The sequence below is a fragment of the Drosophila virilis genome, chromosome 3, assembly GCF_030788295.1.
Source record: "Drosophila virilis strain 15010-1051.87 chromosome 3, Dvir_AGI_RSII-ME, whole genome shotgun sequence".
NCBI lineage: Eukaryota > Metazoa > Arthropoda > Insecta > Diptera > Drosophilidae > Drosophila > Drosophila virilis.
The window spans coordinates 19,469,708-19,484,786 of NC_091545.1; the positions used below are offsets into that span (position 1 = coordinate 19,469,708).

Sequence of the window (15,079 nt, forward strand, 5' to 3'; positions counted from 1 at the left end):
TGAGTTTGAGAAAATTTTCGTTGACTTGATTGAAGCAACTAAACTTGCACCAAGCGTAACCAACTACAACATCCCGCAACAACTCGCAGCAGCAACAGCAACAACAACAACACCAACAAGAAACACAACACAATAACAGTCGCTGTGTTATGGGCACAGTCTGTGATTGTTGTGTGTACCTCGCCCACGTCGATAATGCTTAAGTAAAACTGCATGCGATATCCTTAAGTCAAAAGGGAAGCCTAAATTGAATGCCAAACAGAATAGTGCTTCCTCTTCATAAAACATTACAATACAAAAAAAAAAAAAAAAACTTGTACTACAAGTTTTCAAAAATCTAGTTTATAAACTTAGAAGCCTCGACAAAATATCTCCAACTTTTAAAGTAACTTTTTAAAGTATCTGCAATCAGTCAGTACTTTAGTCAATCAGACAGTCCTTCAGTAAAAATAATATATAAATTTGCTTGGTTAAATTTGAAACCGTATGACAAACTAAGGCTCGAACCATGGCCCGAACCATCTCACAACTATCGATAATAGAAGCCGACCTTATGATATAATGTAAGCTATAAGTCCCCTACCACTAATCCAACAAAAATAACCTGTTTTATCTTCGGGTTGGGCTCCCAATGGTTTTATCTTTTTATTGACTAGGCATAAGTACTTGTTTTGCTTTCAGCTGAATCTGGGCAAATGTTGGTCGAAATCTTTTGGCTAATTGCCTTGCAAAAGACATTAAAGCGCTCACCAGTCGCTGCCCAATCTCTAATGCTCGTGGCACTCATAAACATTTTTATTTTACTAAGATGCTGTCATTTATCTCTAGTCTCGGCTTTCACCGGGCTTGCACGAGTGGGCCTTAATGCCAAGTGTTCTGAGCTGCCGGCAGTTGTGAGTACAGCAATTTTGTCACCTCTATGCGCCACATCATCATTATCATCGTTTTATTGTTTCGGGCTGGGAGCTGGAGCTGTTGCTGTCGCTGTGCTGCCACAGATGAAGATGCTGCTGGAGCTGAAGCCTGTGGGCAATGTGGCACCCACATGCCTCGCCGGCAAACGGCCGGCGAGTGGCTCATTAAGTCGTAAACTTGTTTTAATCGCCGGCGTCGACGATGAGATCCTCTTGCGAATCCATAAAGAGTTAATAAAAAACACAAAATCACGGCAGTCTCTTAGACAATGCCAAAAGACATGCCGGGCAGCGTTATAAAAACAAGGAAATTTATATGCCTAACTTGTACTCTGGTATATTGAAACCACAATCTGTGTCTGCGTCTGCCCCTCTGTGGCTCGCGCTTGTCAATGCCAATGGCACTGGCGGTGCTCTGGTTTTTATTTTTAATGCTCACGATGGTTCATTACTCATACCGAAATCGGGGAACCGCAGCCCCACACCAACTTGTCGCTGTAATATAAAATGTCTCATTATCATTTGTCGGTTTGTTTATTTGTGCGCCTTTTGGCATTGGGGAGAGCTGGGCAAGTGTGCGGATAGCTCAACCATCGCAATGCTGCATTGCTGGGAGCTGTGGCAGATCTTCCACTGCCGGCACCAATTGCCACACGCGATGACGGCGGACGGCGAGCGTTAAATCTATGGCCCGATAACCTCAAGTTAGCAGTTACCTCCAGAGTTATGTATAACACATATCGCGGCTTTTAATAGCTATTGATTGTCGTTGTTAACATAAGCCCGACTTGTAGACATCTGAAAAACTACAACAGAAATCCATTTAAGTCAACAACAAGCGCGATCCGCAACGAATCAACGAAATCGAAAGACAACGCCTCCAACAGTATCATCCACATGCCCCGTGCCCCCCTCTAGCTCGACAATCCGAAGCATGCAGGCACGCAGCTCGCACTATGAGATTGGCCCCGACTTGGTCCATCTTTTTTTTCTCGCAGAGCTTCGATTTCTGTCATCGCTTATTGTAGTTTTGTTTTAGTCTTTACTCTTTTCATATAAATTATTGCGACACGAGTTTATTTCGTTAAGACAGACAACATTTAATAGCCGGTTCGCCGTCCAGAGTCCTTCGACACGCCACCCAACTGAATCGGGTCGCTGGTGATCTTTAAATGTTTCCTTAAGCCGGTTTACTTATGTTAAATCATGTCGCGGAATGGTCGCCTTGGTCGCCTCGTTTTGATTTCACCTCCATTTTTATAACAATACGCTTTGTATATCTACTTCTGGAGCGAGACCTGAGAGACGTGTCTCAGAGGTGTATTTGCGGGTACCTAAACCAATTCCAGTTAATTTTCTGAACCATCCCAGCAGCCACTGTCTACGCGCGTTTGGCATTGTTTGTGCTATTGTCTGGCCGCGTCCTCTGGGCCGGTCGTCTAGACTTTTGGCAACCATGTTAGGGATTCCATTCGCCAAAAAATGTAATTTTTATTGCCTCAGCGTATTTGGGAGCCATTTTAAGTTGTCGCAAACTCGTGCAGTTATTTGGCAAACTAAAAATTGCGAATTGGGAATTTGATCGATGCATTCAAAAAGAACGAAAATAACATTTAGCTCAGTAGAGACTGAAGCGATCATATTTAGTGAATTTAACGCATTTATTGCGGGTTCTTTACCTTTTCATCTTTCTCTAAAAAGTTCATTAGACCTTTGGTCGGCTTCAACCATGATGCATTTCCTACATGCTGCGCATTTGCCCATCTAATCATAGGCCAGCACACATGTCCATGTCCGTGTTCACGTCCAGCAATCAACTGCAGCCTCAAACCTTCCGCCGAAGCGGCTCAGACTCAAGCAACCCACACCTGGGCCAATGCCTGGCTGGCTAAAGAAGTTGGGCTAAGCGCATTTGATGGCAAGTGCAGCGTCCACAACGACGACGAGACGCTGATTTCAGGCATGTGGTTTATGTTTTTCATGTTGCATGACCAAAGCGCAGATTCGCCGCCAATAAAGATCTCATCAAGTGCAACATGCATCGTGCGTCTTGGCAGTTCCGCTTGCCGCGATTGCCCCCTGCGCCTGTTTCGGGTTACTTGTGTAAACTTGTGGCTGGTCTTTTGACTCTATCTGCGGCCTTTAATTTATTAATAATATTCTCAGGCACTTCCCACTCGGTTTGCTGTTTTCTATGTATCTCCCGTTTGTCTGCCCATCTTGTATATAAATTTTTCAATTTGCGATCTTTGAACTGCAGACAATGAATTCTTTATAGCTTAACCTTGTCTACTTCTTCTTCTACTTCAACTTCTACTTCTGCTCTCGGACAGCGGTGCAATACTTCAGCGACACGCTGCTTCCTCATGTGGTTGTCCACTTCTGCCCCTGCTGCCACCTTGCATTTAATGGCATTTTTGCTGAAGGTGAACGGGCGCAGACCGATCCGACTTGACTCGACTCCAGTCACATCTCCGTCTCCAGAGTGCTTGTGTGTGTGTGTGATCGCTGTGCGTTTATAAATAGCCTGTTACCTGCGGCCTTTTCTCCAATTTTCATATACGATTTCCTGTACTTTATAACGGCACTTGCAGCTCTCTTCTGGGAAAGTAATAGTCAAAAGCTTTTTCTCAGGGCGCTGTGCTTCCTTAAGTATTTTCACAAATGTGAATTTGTTTTGGCGGAATCCCTCACTTTGAATTTCTTTCAAAACTCGTTGCGACCCAATTCACACCCTTGGACGATGTTGTAGATTTATTAAATAGTTCATAACCGTCGAAGGCAAAAAACAAATGCCAAACACGAACTTGGCCAGAAAGTAAATTGAAAAGGCTGCAAAGAACAAATCGAATCAAAATGAACTTCTGTGAGTGCCAGTGAAATAAAAACTAATGTCGCCTCAACACGACAACGGACATCAGACATCAGGCATCAGCAGGAGAAAAGCAAAAGAGAGAGAGAGAGAGAGAGAGAAATATTTTTGATGTGCTGCGAAATCTTCCCATAGCACTGAGCCGGCGGTCAAAACGATCACGAGTCGAGCAGAGAACCAAAGGCAAACCACAAAAATTGGAGTTCGAATATCAGCAGCCTGAATTTATTGATCATGATTATTGACGCCGCACAAGTCGTGCAAAGGAAAGAAGAAAAAAAAAGAATGAAGATGCCCCCGACGATTGGCAAGTGCAGGCAATGGCTGTGGAGTGGGCAGCCAGCCACGGGGCATTGGTATCACGAGTGAAGCTACCATGATACCACCTGTTACAGAGATATATACGCCCTCGACAGCTCCCGCCCCTCTTCGTCTGGTTGCAATTGCGCAGTGACCAGAGTGTAGGCAAGCCAGAGCACAATGCGGTGGTTTCTCTGTGCCAGAGAGCAAGGAACCCGATTCGGGAAGCTGAATGTTGCTTTGTATCTTGTCGAAGTAATTCATACAATTTAAGTCGAATGGGTGGTGGAGTCCTCCTCAAGTGTATCTGTATCTTTGTGGCCTCCGTCTGGGCCGTTGAATTGAAATCGGAAATTCATAAATAAACTTTGCCTTTTATTGATAAATCAAAGTGAAGTGCTGCACTGCACAGCAGCAGCAGGCGGTTTAGCCTGAATTTGAGTTTGCAGTTGAGGTTTCCGCAGCCTCTCCAGCTCCCCAGCTCTCGGTTGCTTTTGTATGTGCTCAGCCACTTGGTGCAACCGAAGACAATCATGGCATGTGGCACATGTGGGCTGGCAGGGGCATTTGTATTCGTACATCCGTGTGCTGTTTCTCCATTTGGTATGAGACTGCTTGCAGTTTACAATGTTTGCATATGGAGCACAAGAGAAAATGCATGAAAACAATTTAAGTTACCGACTTCTTTAAGAATATGGTACAGGTATAGGCGCATGTTTCTTCTGCTCTGGCTTTGAATATTGAGCATAGAACATAATACCTTTGCTCTTAATTACCTGTTTGAACGCAAATAGCTGAGTTAGGTCTTTAAGTCGGTATCGGATGACTCACTGCCTTGACACTTACCACAAAAACGGCAATCATAACCACATCAAAAGAGCTTCAATTTACGACTTTTCCACTTAACAGCCGAAATCAAAAAAACTACATCCAAATATTTACATTCAACGACAAAAACCAATTCAAACTGGCCATCATTTTATAGCTTATTAGACGCAACAAGTAGACAAATCGAACAAAAGCCTCTTTTGTAATATTTTCATTGGGTTTCGTTGAATGTTTTCTTAATTCCAATAATAAAGTTGCGCTGACTGCATTCAAGCGAAATGATCGTTTTTATGTGTATTCAACAGCCAGCGCTGCGTCTTAACTGCCTCGAAAGCCCATCAAATGTCCACAAATGACATCAAAGTGTCCATAATGAACTGACATTGGTTGGCGCTTTGAACCACCTATTCTCAACTATTACGTGGAGGTCTAAGACCTTAACACTTTGGGCGTCAATTGAGGGATTTGCTTGGACAAAGCTTGGAGCTAAGGTTGTGGCATAGTTGTTGGATCGCTGAACATTTCGGAAATGATGACAGCTTTTCTTTGCACTGATGTGTATGTTAATTTTCGAAAAGCGGTCTTGATACCCTGTATTACAAGTACAAAGGGTACATCAAGCTGCACAGACTCTTTTACGTAATGTAAATAATTTGTTGCCCCTGGTATTTCTTCAAATAAGTATTAATTTATTTTTCTCATAGCTTCTTTTAAAACAAAAACTTGTATAATTAAAAAGAAAAACTGACTTTCATCTAAAATGCTTACTCTCTTCTATTAGAATATCAAGTTTACATTTTCATATTTTTGATCTCTTATTAAGAGGGTATCTCACAGCGAGTTTCTTAATAAGTTTTTAATACCAATCACTGGGAAAAAATGTATAAAGCTGCATTATAAAGGCGAGAAGTTGTGTAATCTGAAAGGGCTTAAACTGGGGAAAGATTGCCTTTTTTATTTTAAATGTGTAAGCAGGAAGTGGTTAAATAATCAATCCAACTAGGCATCAAAAAATGAAAGTTATGTGTTAAACTAACGGTCAATGGGGATATTTGCCAACAAACACGAACTGTTAATGAGAATTATTGCAAGCCAAAGATTTGATTAGTACTCAGATAGATTTTAAGTGCCCTTTACATATTTAAAATTATTTAATAAAGCAACAGAATTGCTCAGTAATCGCATTAGCCAAGGCGTCAAGTTTTGACGAAGATCCAACTCAACCCAACTTAAACGTTCAATTCATTGTGTTACGTTCTGAAAATCTCAAAGAATTCATTTTGAATCTCAGTTTCTAGAGGCTAATGAATAACGCAGACATTTCGGTTGCCCAGCATTTGGCAGGATGTTGGCAATTGGATTGCGGCCAGGCTGCCAAGACAAGTTTATGGTCTCAAGTTTTGAGCGCGACAACTGCGCAGTGCTCAAAAATCGCAAACACCTACACTGAGTCTCGGGGCTATGGATCTGTAGAGAACACGTCCGAAAACAAAAGTCACCGTATAATGAGATTAAGAGCTGAACTTTGCAAACCAAAAAGTTTCGACAGCCAAGCAGCAGGTAAATCATTTTACGCACCCGCAACGAGGAATATGAACTTGAAAAACTTTTGCAATATGGCAGTCAGTACTACTACTGCGGTTTCTGTTCTTGTTGTTGGAGCTCGTGTTGCTGTTACTGCTATTGCTGCTGTTGCCGTGAATTATGACTCGCAGTCGCTGTCGTCTCTGTCGCCAGTTTGCATTCATTTCTCATTATCGAAATTCAATAAAAATGCACGCAAAGTTTCTTTTCGTTAGGTATTTTTTTTTAATATTTGGCTTTTTGCCATTAGGACAACGAAATGTGTTTTGGCTTTTGGCTGCTAAGTTTCAGCAGACGCCATAAATAGAGCCAGTCGACTCGCCCCCGGCGCACGCACCCACGTAGTGAGTCGCCGCCCAGTCATGCCCTGTCCATGGAGGCGGGCGGATAGGATGCCCAAGCAGCCAACCAGTCCAACCAACCGTGCTCAATAAAACGTCGCCTTTGTATTTGTTTTGATTGTTTATTACTGCGGTAAAGCGACTCGTTTCAAAACAGGGCAAAAGCCAACGACAGCAACAAAGTCCACTATAGTGAAAATGGAAATGGTTGTGGAAGTGGAAAAACAATGACGCGCTGAGAAGCAGATACAAAAATGTATCTACAGCCAACGTTAGATGTGTGCATATAATCAAATTTGTTTAAACACGCTTTCGTGTGGGCCACTGTCCAACTTGCCAGCCAAGTCATGCCGTCCCTCGTCCCGGTCTGCTCCTCATGTTACAGACCCACGACTCACTTTCTTTTGGCATTGTTTTTCCCATTGACTGTAGCTTGATTTGTGCGATGGTCGCTCACCCATCGACAGGATTGGAGCCGAGTTCGGGGACTGCATTATAAACTAACGCATGGGCCGCTGCATACGGAGATTCCAATTGGGGGTCTATTGGATTGTTTTCCAATTGGCACTTAACACGTTCCACGTGAAGTGATGGCTGATTGAGTTAGTATGTAAATCTTCATTAAAATAACTATTGTGTCGAGCTCAGTTAGAGCTTAGTTTTATCCCGAATGGAAGCTTAAGTAAATATTTCAGTCTATATTAGTCTATTTGCAGCATATAATTCTTGTTGGTATATATCCATTTTTCGATCGGATTAAAATAAATGTATCCTATATGAAGACAAAATCTCGCCCCGAGCAAAGCCGGGTAATGCCTGCTAGTATATATTTATACAGCCACAGAACAATAAATATTTCTCATATTATATGAAAAGCAAATGCTTAAATTAAACACCGCAAATTGATTCACAACAAGAACTGCGTTCCAGACCTTGATTTGAGATCTGCGAAAAAGTATATGCAACAACGTAAGCACTATGCAAAATTAACGTATCCGCGGATGCATATGTGTGTGTTTGCATATATGCATGTGTGTGCATGACTATTCCTGATTTAACTGGAAAAGTTGTCGGCTTATGGCTGCACGCATTATGTATGCCATGCTCCTGCATCGATAAATCAGTCAAAACTGTCAAATGCATATAAATTATATGCAAGCGCGCACCACTGCCCACCGGACAGTGGGTGTGTGGCTGTTGCTGTTGCTGGAGCTGGAGCTGGAGCTGTAGATGGACTGAACTGAACTGGACTGGAGCTAGAGCCTGAGCCCAGAAAGCAGCCAGACAGAACAATAACAAGGCACGTATTGCATAAATGCAATATGCACACTCCCAGCTCGTGGGCAAAGGCAATGCCGGGGCATTCAGTGGAAGGGTATGTGCGTGGGCCGTGGACGGGCTGCGATGAGATTGGGCCAGGTGAGCTGGCTACGTGTAGGAGGCGAGCGATGAGTGTGTGCCTATTAGAACTTGTTGACTGCCGTTTGAGTTGGACGACGATGAGAGGACGTCGTCCCGTATGAAGTTATGTTAATGGGCAATGACTGTTGGGATTTGTATTAGATAGGGTAATGTGAATGGGCCGGCTATAACAGTTAATGCTTGAGATTACAATGGGAACGAGAGTTACATAGACAGCCATATACAGAAAGGCGACAAGACTGAATCATTCTTTCAGACTTGGGAACATACAATACCCATACGAACTATCTATCAATTGACATCTCGAGTATTGCATCTGAACTCGTCTCGACTTCAATCTAATCTCAAAGCCTAATTTACATACACAGCTCCACGTCTGGAGTTTTAATGATGCTGTTGCCCCATTTCGGAGATCATCTCGCAGCTGATGACCGCGGGATTCCATAAATGCATTTTCAGCTGATTTCAGCGATGATATGCCAAAAGAGAAACAGAGAAAAATATATATAAAATAAAGGTAAACTAAACAAAAGTTCTCTGTTGATGATTTGAAATAATGTTGCACAATGATGTGGCATAAAAGACGCAGTCTAGCAGTGTTGTGGTTAAATCAATAACTGGATTTGCCTTTGTTTTGGTCAACTAGACGCGTTGAGCTGAACCGAACCGAACTGTGGAGACCCTTGTTGATCCATCGCGCGCGTTTCGTGTGCGTGATTTGTAAGAAAATTATGTAAATGATTGTTTTACAGCGCCCGACTCTGCGTGCAGAGATATAATACAATATTTTTGTTAAAGCAATTATAGCTGACCAAATATTTACGCAACAATTATGATTTTTATCGTATTTCGTCTTGAAACCTGCCCCTCCATCCGTGCCCCAACTATACGTGAAAACTGAACTCTGACCGTCAGGGCATTAATATGCCAAGCTTCACTCGGCAAACGGCCAAACAATACGAGAAAGTAGCCCCATGCTATGCAAATGACATGGTGCAACTAGTGCATAACGTGTGTATGTGCCTTCTCCTGGGCCACGGCGAGGTGACAGTGCTACAAGCCGAAAGTCTTCTGCACGGAAGCGACAATCGACTAACGAAAACTGACAGCTGCTGCAGCTTATGACAACGACAACATGCAGCAGCAGCGGCAGCATCATGAGCGGCAGCAGGCGATCGACGACAGACATAAACGACTGGCAAAAACACAAATGTTGCATGACGCCAGCCTAATGCAAATGAGGCATGCCCCGCGTAGGCGACAAACAGAGACTGACACAATGCTACTGGCGCTGCACAAGAGGATGCTGCGCAGGCGCACTACGAGAATTCCAATTGATGGAAAGAAAGTTGCCAACTACTGCCAACTAAGCGGCTGTTGGCAATTTGTGCCAACTGTCAAAGTAATGTAGTCAAACATCTCGAGTGTTGAGACTCCTCGTCCACCCTTTGCCACGACCCAGCTGCGAATCACGCGCAATGAGCAATTAAATATGCGCAGTCGTGTGCAGCTCAGAGCAAAAGAGAGCTAGAGAGAGACAGACAGAGAGAGAGAGAGAGAGAGATAGAGGAGGGGAGAGAAAGAATTGAGGATCACTCTGAGGTTGCCAGAGGTTGGCTGACTGTGCAGCGCATTGTCACATCCATGCTTTCTTCAATTCGTTCCGGAGAGAAATGCATTAAAATCCATATGACCCAAATAACTCAATATGCCACTCAACCTCATTGCTGGTCAATAAAGGCAGCCCCGTTTGATAGTCGCTTAAAGTAGCTGGCGTTAGTTTAAGACCCTTCATTTATAATTAAAACTGTTTAAGAAACAACTTTTGATAACAACCCAAGCTATTCATATTTCCTAATGCAATATTTATGCTTAACATTTATTAGAATAATGAAGGACGTTTTGACTAGCATAAGAATATATCGAGCATCTGTCGTATATTTGCAATGTTATTTAATTTAAGGAATTGTTATTACATTATGTAATTTAGTTACTAAATGTACTGAAAATATTCATTCTTCTTCTTTCAGGTAAGTTACAACCTTTGCCTTGCACTCAAGTGGTAAGTTCAACGTTCGGACTTCTTGCGAGAGTTTTTCAAATCCCTAACGATTTGTGTGTGTGATCCTCACATCGATACGCCTGTTAGCTAGCCGCACTCCCATGATGTTTGAAAAATACTTAAACGAAGCATAACAAACCCGGCGACAGAATGAAACTCGTAATTTCAAGTGTTTATTACGGAGTTTTCCGGGATCCCGCACCCGAACCACGTACTTGTAAGATCTTTAATAAGCGATTCCGTATGCCATCGCATGGCAACGCGCTTGGACGGCGGCTTTGTTCCCAGACTCTCCCTCTCTCTCGCTGCCTCTCGTTCTCCCTCTCTCTCTCTCTCTCTCTCTCACACACTTTCTCTAGCTAAAGTTTGTCGCTCTGTCTATAAATAAGAAATGCAACTTAAAAACTCAGCAAACGATAAAAGTTTAGCACATACATCTGAAGGGTTCGGAGAGAGCTCGACGGCGCCAACTTCGCCGGCAATGCACAAAATCAAAACACTAATTTATTGCACATTTGGCACAAACAACACACGGATCAGGAGCCAAGTCTCAAATGCACCACTGGGAGCTGGCGTTGGAGTTGCAAAGTCGCCGCTAAGTAGCTGGGTAGCTGGGCAGGCAGACAAAGACAACAACTGAGACAACGGCGACAAAGTCTCGCCGCATTTCTCTCCGTCATAAATCACTTTCGCTGCGGTGCCTGACAAAAAAAAAAAGAAATTGAAAACAACTAAAAAAAAAAAAGGAAAAAGAAAAGTAGAAGAAGCTCGCAGCTCATACAAATTTTTCAATAGTTCGCCAGTTCAGAAGCAAGAGTGAGGCGCATCTTGCCAAGCGTCTTGGTCTTTTGGCCGTCGTCAAGTAAAAATGTTGCCTGGCGACACAAATATTATTGCAGTTGTGTAAATATGTGGCTGACAGGACGCAGTTCCCAAATGTGTGCTTAAAAATACTTCTATTTATGTGCCACATAAACATAACCTCAAACCGGCTAAAGAGCAGTTTTTCAAGTGCACTTTTTGCATACGAGTTTCCTGTGTGTTATTTCCCGGCGCACTTGAAACGCTGCTGCATTGTTGTTGCCCCATGCCACAAACCCTCATTGGGCCCGCAATCCTAAGCTGCCCGAGCCCCTACCCGAACCGAAGTATTCGCAGTGCACATATGTTGTGCGAACGAACCTCCTGCCTTATCCTTACAGCAAACAATCGACAGAGCTCGCCCTGTTCTCCCGCCGCTGCGTGACAGCGGGTGGGCAGCGCTTTAAATGCTCGCTCATAAAGTGAAAGGAGCATATCGGTTTTGTGTAATGTCCGTCAATATGTGTAGACCTAAATCCTGCTATACCTATCCTTGAATTAGAATATGAAACAGGAAATTGTGTATAAAAATACCAAATTCAAATCCAGATCCTGTGCTCACTCACGCCTGCTTCTTTGCATTTCACTCTCTCTGTCGCTCACTCTCTCTATCTACCTCACTTCCCCTCTCTTTTCACACAATCTTCCATAAGCACTCGTTCCCTCGTGCCCCACTTTTATGTTGCATCAAAATGCGGGCTGCTTTAAGAAACTACAATTACTTCCGTTCTACTTACACCTAAATACAGTGAGAACTCTCTTGGACGGACAACCATCGTCGTACAATTGTCGTACAATTAAGAGAGATATGTCCAAGAAAAGGAAAGTGATATGATGTCCGCTAAAGAGAGGTGTCCATCTAACAGGAGTGTCAGCAAGGTTTCACTGTATTCATATCGCCAGCCTGCCATACCTTAAGTCCAATTGGTTTGTTTTACTGTTCTCGAAACAAATTAATTTACGTTTTGGAAATTTAATATGTGCTTCCCCTCCGCCCGCTAAACACACGACTGCAATTAACAATTTAAGTGGTGGCAATAAAAGAAATCGAATCACTTTACCCCCACCAACGCCTGGCATCCACTGGCATATCAAATGCATTTTAAATTGTGTGGAAAATTGAAAATCGGAAAATCGCTGCATGGTTTGCCAGCTGCCATTTGTAGGCTACGCCCCGAGCTGCCGCCCCCATTGGCCTCGCTTGCGCTTATCAATGCATATTTCAGTCAGCTGCACTTATCGTGGAAAACTGAAGAGCCTCTGCACTATTTCGAGTTTCCAAAGTCTCCAAAGTGCAGCCGCTCCATCAATAATCGTTTGGAAAAGACGTCACCGTTGCGGTTGCCTTGCTTCGCTTCCACATTGCATTTCCTTTTCAATTAGTCTTATCGAGAAAAAAAAAAAAACCCTTTCGGCCCCTCAATTATGATTAACGATGCTGCCCGAACCGGGGACATGTTTTCTCTCTAACCAGATCCGGGGCGCTTCCAAAATTAGTTTATGTTTGTCGCCGCGTCATCTACTCAACAATTTTGTACATTAACATTAACATTATCTGGGCATAATGTTTTCTTTGGGTTTCCAACATGCCCTTGCAGTTGCCCTAAATGCTAATGCACATTGTGACGACCCCCGCATTTTGTTATGATGGTTCTCATTCTTGTTGTTGTCTTTTATTCATGGTTTTGTCTCGTCAACTGTTGTCAATTGTTGATTGATTTCTTTGGACTGACACTTGAAATGTTCCAAAATTAGCCCAGCCTAAAGTCTTGTTTGCTTTTCATGGTTTTAAGATTGTGCTGAAAACGAATTCATATGGAGCATGGGATGCTGCTTGACTGCTCCATTCGACTTGATGTGACCACTTGACAGATATGTGAATTGAACAACTGAAAAATGTGTTCCATGCTTGAAAGTCAACGTTTTATGTGCCGCCTTTCTTCTACTTTTAAGCCATGACAGCTGATTGAAAAGTAAATATTTATACGCATAATTCGCATATGATTTGCTAAATCTATCATATTTATATCACTTAAAATAAGATAAGCTGATTGGCAACTTTGTTAACCTGGAGTTAGCCACACGAAATCAAATAAACTCCAGTTTTCACTCTCAAGACGAAGACAAGAACGAATTTTAAACCTGCACCAGCCCGAGGCCAAGTCAAAGACTAAAATTGAAACTAGATAGCAAAAGTAATGTTCAAGGAAAGAGTGGACCGAGTAATTAGACCAGGGCACCGAGACCCGTATGAGGGACGAAGGATGGGGGCCTTGCGACCTCTAAATCGAATTTACAGTTGTGCTTAATGCATTTCACTCTCCGCCTGTTGATAAAAACCAGGCGATATGTCAGACTCATGGGTTGCTCGGTGGTCGAAGGGCCCCGACACAGATCCCCCATCCTCCATAGCCCAAAACCTTTGTGTTCCTGGGAGTGTCTTATTACATTACCATGCTCGTTGTTTTGCTCAATGGCTGTCAATTGTGCGTTGCATGCATTTGAAATTCATTTAGGTCTGTCGTTTTTTTTTTTTTGGTGCTTATGACATTTCTCTCTCTGAAATTCTCATTCATTTCTTGACACTTTTCGTGGCGCTCCTCCGTTCTGTATGTGTTTAGCTTAACTCTTTTGACAATTTATTAGAATCGCATTAACATTTCGAATGCGTGCGGCTTTCTTTGGCTTTGACTCTGGTTTTTCTTTGTTGTTCATTTAATTCAATTGAAAAAATTGGAAAATTTCTTTATTTGTGTAATTTTTTATTGCTTAGTCACGCGTCATTCGCATTTATATTTTTTCGGTACATTTTTTTGTGTACTTTTTTACAGTTCTTTTTTTTATGACAACAATTCTTTGAAATGTTACCGCCAAATTAGTCATTATAAGTCTGAATCGATTGTGAAAACTATTTTGCATAAATTGTTACTTTTATGAAACGCGATGCAGACTATAAATGTTGAACTGCTGGCGGCATGATTTAATGAACATATTCGAAAAGATTTCGCAGCTTGTATTGCAATGACACACGATTTGGTTATAAGAGGTCTCTGGTGGGGAATGCCTGACCAGGGGATACCCTAGTCTGCTGCTACCAACACCAAATACAGCTCAGGCTAGGAGGTTGTATACATAAAACAAAACATATTTCATTTGTAATTAAAGAGATAATAGATAAAAAGATAAGAGGATATCGGTATCAATTCTTATGGATTGCTTGGCAACTTGAAGGATCTATGGTCAAAGTTTAGAGGACAGGTGGGCATAGCTAGATCGACTCGACTGTTGATCAAGAAGATATATACTTTATGCGGTCTGAAATGCTTCCTTCTGCCTTTTATGTTCATTTGCATAAACCCTTTTTACACATTTTCAATGGCTTCGGGCTATAAAAAAGAGAAATTTGTTGACTCACCAGCAGCAGTAAACACTCGTGTATTTGCTGAAAATAAGAAAATTAAATTTGATGATTTAATTTTATAGGGTTTCACTTGTACTTATATTCGAGTCAGTTTATTGCATATTGCCACTATACAAAATTTAATTATAATACATGTTTTAAACCATTTAAAAGTGCGTCCAGAGCATATCAGAAAATTTACAGACTGCGACTGCGAGTACAATAAATTCAATTTAATTTACAAGCCGTACTTACTTTGTCGGTAGAAAATGCCAACAACAATAATTCACAAACAAATTGTGTAAACTGCTGACAAAGGAAATAAAATTTATTGCATTATGTTTGCATTTAAACAAGTTTATTTTGTGCCAGGATCAAATGGGAGAAGAGAGAAAGAGAGTGAGAAAAGCGATATAGAGAAAGGAAAAGAGTCTTTTTATATACTTATATGGGAAAAGAAGAGCTTTAAAGCTTGGCAAAAATTATTAAGTTTTA

At 42.1% G+C, this 15,079-nt stretch overlaps 2 protein-coding genes across 2 annotated transcripts in view; one reads left to right on the plus strand and one right to left on the minus strand.

Moving 5' to 3' along the window:
* Window positions 1-15,079, plus strand: part of Ten-m (teneurin transmembrane protein Ten-m) — a 332,752-nt gene that overhangs the window by 141,801 nt on the left and 175,872 nt on the right. The gene's annotated exons all lie outside the window — the stretch shown is intronic.
* The window catches only part of LOC6622441 (putative phosphatidate phosphatase), a 62,692-nt gene that overhangs the window by 32,251 nt on the left and 15,362 nt on the right, over window positions 1-15,079 (minus strand). Inside the window, exon 2 of the mRNA XM_032434428.2 lies at window positions 14,600-14,626. The gene's annotated coding sequence lies outside the window, so the exon portion shown is untranslated. The remainder of the gene's footprint in view (window positions 1-14,599; window positions 14,627-15,079) is intronic.